A 7,203-nucleotide genomic window follows, 5' to 3' on the forward strand; every position below is an offset into this window, starting at 1 on the left:
TCCTTTAAATTGTCCTCCTACACCCTAGATCCCTAGGTCCCTAGAAGTTCAGACAAGGCAGAGATAGATATGGCTCCATGGAATCTGTTAAATATCTAATGATAACAGAACAGAAAATTAATAGATGTTGTTGGAGATGCTGACATAACTGGCAAATCCTACAGGAGTTATTGGGCACCCCAATCCATTATGACAATTCTATTACCATGGTACACTTGAGCGTGCATCCACCATACTGTAGTAGTGATGCTAGTCACACATGCTTTCGGTTCAGATCCTTCTGTTTAGATCAAGGTATGGAAAATTACCACCTGAGTACCAAACTCCTCTTGTTTTTTATGTCCAGCAAGCTTAGATTATTTTGCGCTGTTAAATGACTGCATTTTAAATGGTTATATAAGTACCTACATAATGTCCTTTGTCTTACTTTTTGGCTCGTAATGCCTAAAATATTTATTATCTGGCCCTTTAAGAAAAAGTCAAGGCTCTTCTTCAGATGTGTTTGTTTCATATGGCCATGTACATATGTGACATAAAAACTAAATTTGTGAGTAAGTTGTTGTATCTGTTTTCCAAGGGGGTTGTCCCACATGATTGTGCTTTTATGAGTGTAGGACATTAGGTCATTAGGTTTGGCCCATGATCTGCATAAGGGAATATTTTAGTCAGTTAAAGGGTGATTTGTTTCTATATCCAGGAGCACCATGTGAAAAGTACCAATTTGCATATTCTTTCATGCTGTGAGCAATCAGCAATTCATCATCGTATGATAATGGCTGTAACATTACTTTGGATTTACTCACCTCAAAGATGAACCGTTCCATCAGTAAGCAAGTTGTCCATTCAAATGTCAGGTCTCATAGAAGAGGCTCTCAGTAAGCAAAGCCACCTTTGTGTCATCAGTTTATGAAGGTGGCTGATATCTCAGGAGCCAGGTTGGCCTCTTAATCAGAAATGTCAAAAACTAATTGGAATTTGTAGTACATTACTGAGTTAATTTAAATAGGACATCTTATAAGATCAGTATATTGGGTTGGATATTTATGCCTACTATTTCAGAGAGATAATCTGTCTCCAGTAAGGACCAGTAACATACTACGAGTTTCCCCTTGAGTCTAAAAGGCTTAAAGTCCAAAAAGCACTGGTAGAATCTGCAAACTATTAGAGTCTCATTGCTGAAGCCTGTCACCTCTGAATTTTATCAAACTCTTCTAACTTTATGAGGCCTGAAAGAGATGGGAGACTGTATGATAGGGTTTATTTATTACTGAAGGCTGAACTATTCTTAAGCTTTCTGTGGTAGAAGCCACAACTCAAATGTGTCTGCTTTTCTAGTGACCTGTGCTAGAAGTTATTATACAATCCCCAGTTATGGAATGTGCTGTCTGTAATATCCAAAGAGGCCGATTAGGTGCTGGATTAGGCCAAAAAGGCTATTTTCAGTTGATTCCTACAAAGCTAGCAGTTTGTACTTAATAGGTTTTGATTTAGTTATATCCCAAAATGGTCACTTGTAATATGCAGGTTTGAATTTTGTGTTTATTCAGAGCCCATTCATTATCATCTCACTGTGCTTAGAAGGCATGCAAGGCACTGCAACCAGTTTTTTCCAGTGATGGCAATTATTAAAATGTCATTGTATTAATTCATTTTTGTGTTGCTTAACAGAATACCTGAGGCTGAGTGATTTATAAAGAAAAGTGGTTTGTTTGTCTCATGATTCTAGGACTGCTGCATCTGGTGCGAACCTCAGGCTGCTTCTACTCATGGCAAAAATAGGCTGCTGGCAGATGCAAGATCACATGCCAAGAGGAAGCAGGAGAGAGAGGGGAAAGGGGAGGTGTCAGTGTCCTTTAAAAAACCAGATTTCCTGGGAACTAACAGAGCGACAACTCACTCACTACCCCTTCTCCCCTAGGGCATTAATGTATTCATGAGGGATCTGCCTCCATGACCCAAACTGTTCTCAACATTATCAAGTGGGCAATCAGATTTTGATATGAGCTTTGGGGAGGGGACAACATACCAGACTCTATCAGTCATCATTGTAACAGAGTACCTATATATCCATCATTAATTCATATTGTGCTAGGTTTGTCAAACCAACTGATAACATATCTATGAAAAGATCATAGTGGCATGTGTTGCAAAAACTCAACAGGATTGTATTTGGGCCACAAGACAAAAATTTTCTTTCCTCTTCAAGCCATCTGCAATAAACACATGTTTCTTTCCTCTCTGAAGTAGAAGATTAGGGGTCATAATTTCCATCTGTTGCTTATCACCTCTTGATTCTTCTTTCTTTGGATTTGTTACGTGGGCTCCCCCCTTTTGGGTGGGCTTCAATGGAGCCTGGCCCCGCACTGCTGCCAGATCCTCTGTGTGCCTTGGACTTACATCCCTATGTCTCTGAGAAATCTCTTCTTGAGTGAGAGATCATGGCTTAATCTGAGGCCATGAGAATAAAAGAATACTGGCCTTGGTATCAAGTGCAAATATTTTGGAAACCAAGTTTATAACCAGAAGAGCATCTTCACTACTAAATTCCATAAAAGCTGCTTTCAGTGCCTGGGGTTCTGACAGAAGAAAATCAAATGTTTGTGATACTGTGTACACCATTTTTTCCACTCTCAGCTATAATAGCAAGGGAGCTATGAAGTTTCTGACCCATTACAGCAAGAAGAGTTCAAGATGTGGGTGGCCACTGACGGTAAATGGCATTGACCTGAAATTCAGAATCAGAATGACCTGCCTCTTGGGTTCCAATTTTTAATCCTAAAGAATTCACCATTTTATCAATTTTTTCTTTGTCTTTTTTCAAGACAGCATTATATAAACTCCATATACTTTCCAGGATCAACTTTAAAAATACAGGTTTAATTCCTTTTGCCTGATCATTCTTCATAATTGTCTTAGCCTTTATATATATAATAATCTCACAGGTTTTCAAAAATGCAAATCAAAACCACATTGAGATACCATCTAACCCCAGTTAGGATGGCTAAAATCCAAAAGACTATGAACGATAAATGCTGGCGAGGCTGCGGAGAAAAAGAACTTCCTTTCTGATGCCACTTTTTTGACTGTAGATTTCGTCAAAGTGCTCAATTTCAAAGTCCCACCTATCCATTGCACTGGTAAACACCACATTCCTCTGTCTGGACAGAAGTAAAAATAGGAATTATCTGTGTCCTCCAAGCCAGTGCTCAAGTCAGACACTTGCTCCCGTTGTTCAGATTTTGAATTAACTTGCCATTTAGTCTCTCTCTCTCTCTCTCTCTGCTCTTTCTTCCAGAACTTCAACAGCAAAAAGAGTCCCTTTGAGTGGTTCTAAAATATGAACAGGTTTCTTGTGGAGTGAATTTCAATTCCACTACTGGGGGGCCTCTCTTACTAATTACTAAAACCAGACAGATGTTTTTGATCCAGATTTGTCACCTAACTACCATAATCTGCAGACAAACTCCTTCCGTCACAACTATTACAATGATGTACCCATCGCAAATAATGAACAGTTGGTGATACTTCTCAGGTGAGATCCATATGCCCTGGAGAGTCTATCAAATGAATCAGATACCCCTCAATATCTGGGTAGATGAGGGGCAGGTAAGGACTGCCAGTCTTTCTGCCCTCAAACCAGCCAGGGGTCTCCACCTGCTTCTAAGCCTGAACAGCCTGACCTTTTGCATAATGTAGTGAAATATCAGTGGATTTCATAGAGATCCCTTGCATCTGCTTATTTTCTCTGCTATCCATGTACCTTAGTTTACTCTTCGGGTGTGTCTTGGCTATTTTTGGTCCCTTGTGCTTCTATATGGATTTTAGAATCAGCACATCAAGTTCTTGCCTGCCAGGTAACTGGAGATGATTCCATTATTGAATATAAGATAACTTATCTAGGGTAGTTTTTTCATGGTCAACATGAGCCAAAAGACCGATATTCCTGATGTTGGCAGTGTTTCTCCAGAGATGAACTATCTTATCCAAACCATTGAATACCATACTCATTTTATTTTCTGTGGCAGTTTTTTCCCTTCCCCCCTTCCGCTCAGTCAGCTCAGCTCCAGCCCTTGGAATCCAGCCCACCATGCTCCAATGAGGCATGGTGACCCCCAGGATTTTTTTTTTTCCATGTAAAGTCTGCCTCTCTTTTAAATAAACTATTTGTTTAGGGACTTTGTGATTGACGGACCTTTCTGCTGCCAATGCTTCTTTCAGAGCCTCAAGACATGAAGCAGGTATTGGGATAGCAGACTAGGTGGCTACTGGATACTTCCCTTGGCAAACTGACTCCTTTAGGTCTTGGAACAGATATCTTAACAGACTCTAGAGGAGTTGGGTAGAGAAGTGGGGCTAGCTTCCTCCACAGCCAGCCCACTAACTTCAAGGCTAGCATATGATAATCACCAAAATTAGAAGAAATTGTACCCACCTATGAATGGACCCGTTAAACTTTCTTCCAAAAACTCATAGCATCTGGAAGAGTGGAGTACTTCCTTTCATGCCCAACAACTGTTTTAAAAAAGGAATTACAGCTATCAAACAATAATGTCATAAAATTAAGTATAAAAGTAAAAAGTAAATATAAAACAGTAGGGCCATAAAAGTAAATTTAAAAAGTAAACATAAAATGGAGTGATCACAACCTCTTGTTATTCTGTCACACAACCTTCACTGGGCATAAATGGATTGCATGCATTCTGGCCAGCATTTGAGAAGGGAGGAAGATGACCTCAGTAATACCTACTTTAGTTATTGGAACAGGGGAGCAGGGAAAATATATGGAACTATGTAAGCAAAGGAGGATATTCTGAAACCCATTGATTAGTATCAAACTCTTCTGCCCTTAAGCTAACACAGATTGGCTGATCCACGTATCTGGCAAGCTACCAAAGGAGAAAAGAAATGAGAGTCCATCACTATCCAAATCTGTCTCTCTTCACTGATTAAAAGTTTAGACCTGAAAGTATCCTTCTCTGTTATCTCCTAGAAATGTTTTCTTTTAATCTGTCATATATTAATTTATAATCCATCTTGAATTGATTGTAGGAGTGTTTATGTGTGTGTGTATTTGTACAGTACAAAGTAGAGGTCAACGTTTATGTGCATGTGTTTGTGCATATATAAATGTATACACGCACATACATACATATTTTCCCATATAGATATTCAATAACTCAGACCAATTTATTAGCAAGGCTATCTTTCCTGTGTACACTACCACTACAGTGACACATTTGTAAAGTAACTCTATACAGGCATACCTCATCTTATTACACTTTGCTTTATTGTGCTTTGAAGATGTTGCATTTTTTTTACAAATTGAAAGTATGTGGCAATCCTGCATCAAGCAAGATTGTTTGTGTTATCTTTCCAACATTATGTGATCTTCAGCAACCACCCTGATCAGTCAGCCGCCATCAACATTGAGGAAAGACCCTCTACCAGCAAAAAGATTATGACTCACTGAAGGCTCAGATGATTGTTAGCACATTTTTAATTAAAATATGTACATTTTTTAGATATACTCCTACTGCATATTTAATAAACTACAGTATGGTGCAAACATAACTTTTATATGCACTGGTGCTGTAGATTGGAGGCTTAATCCCCACTGTAACTGTTGAAGGTGGGAAATCCTATCCCAGTAATTGAAAGCTGGGGCCTTCAAGAGGTGACTGGATTCTAGGACCATGCCATAGTGAATGGATTAAAAATAGTGGTCATGGGTGTGGTTCCAAGGGCTTTAAAAGGCCAGTACATGAGGAATTATCACTCTATCTTCTCCATCATTTTATGTCATGTAAGACCCCTGGGTCACTGTCACCACCACCAAGGCCTTCAGCAAATGTGTTCTCTGGATTTTGGACTTCTCAGCCTCCAAGACTATAAACAATAAATTTCATTTTCTTATAAATCACTCCATTGCAGATGTTTTATTATAAGCAACAGAAACAGACAAATATAACTGGGAAACCAAAAAATTTGTGTGACTTGCCTTTTTGTGATATTTTATTGTGGCAGTCTGGAATCAAACTTGCAATATCTCCAATGTATGCCTGTATGTAGATTTGTTGCTTGACTTGTTTCCTGTGTTTATTTGGCTATTCTTTAGCCAAAATCAGGCTATATTATTTATTGTGCTTTATAATAACTCTTGATAGTGTTGGAAGATAATTCTCCATCATCTGTCATATTCACGCATGTTTTGCAAGCAAAGAAATGGACTACCATTACTCTGGATGAAATTTCCAAGAGTGTTTGTAAAGTATAGTCTTAGAAGATAAGAAACAGTGTCTTTCTTCAGAGTAAGGGGAAACAGCTTATAATCTTAGGAGATAGAGACGTTGTCTGTCTCTGGAGCGAAGGGTGAGAATGCTCACTGTGTGTTATAAAAGATTCAGGTTCAGTAAGCTCAGGATTCATCTCCTATAATGCAGTCTATTAATGTGCTGGTGTCATCTGGCCCTCTTTGCATCACTTTGTGGAACTGGGGCTTACGGAACTGGTATAAATGTGCCAATACTCTAAATACTTCTATTGCTATGAACAACAAAGTCCTGACTCAAGTTTAGATGGTTGTTTGGTTTTGTTATGAAAGTGAAGCTGGCTTTCTAAATGAAATATAAAGTGTATTGTATCACCCTATTTTCTGAAAAAGTCTGTTTAAGTTTAAAATAACTTCCTCTTTAAAGGTTTGGCAGAATCATATGAAACTAAAACAATTTTAGGAATTGATGTCTGTTTCCTTCCTTCATTAGGTTGGGTTATAACACCAGGTCAAAGGTGAAATTTATGAGTACAAAGTTATACTGATTTTCAGAAGTGCATGGGAGCAAAGAGCAAAGAACCACCATGAATAAGAAAAGGAAATATCACTTTGGGTGCAGACAGAATATTATTACGTATTTTAAGTATGTTATTACATACTTTGTCGCAAATATATAAATTTTATACTATTGTTTTAAGTAATTTGAAGCAATTCTAATACCACAGATCTCATATATTCTGGTTTTTAATTTAATTTTTTAACCAACACAACAATTATCACCATGCTGTTAAAGAACATGATCGAAGAATTCTATTTTCAGAAATGCAATTTCATGGAACAATTTCATGGAATAATTTCATGGAATGTCATTATAAGATATTAGATGGATGAGATTTAGACTTGTTAAACCTACTCAGTGTTAACATTATGTA

The 7,203-nt window shown here is 38.0% G+C and overlaps 1 pseudogene; it reads right to left on the reverse strand.

The window, feature by feature from the left end:
* Positions 1–2,129: 2,129 nt before the first annotated feature.
* Positions 2,130–4,002, reverse strand: LOC134385576 (elongation factor-like GTPase 1; annotated as a pseudogene).
* Positions 4,003–7,203: the final 3,201 nt, after the last annotated feature.

This window comes from Cynocephalus volans, chromosome 9 (genome assembly GCF_027409185.1).
Source record: "Cynocephalus volans isolate mCynVol1 chromosome 9, mCynVol1.pri, whole genome shotgun sequence".
NCBI lineage: Eukaryota > Metazoa > Chordata > Mammalia > Dermoptera > Cynocephalidae > Cynocephalus > Cynocephalus volans.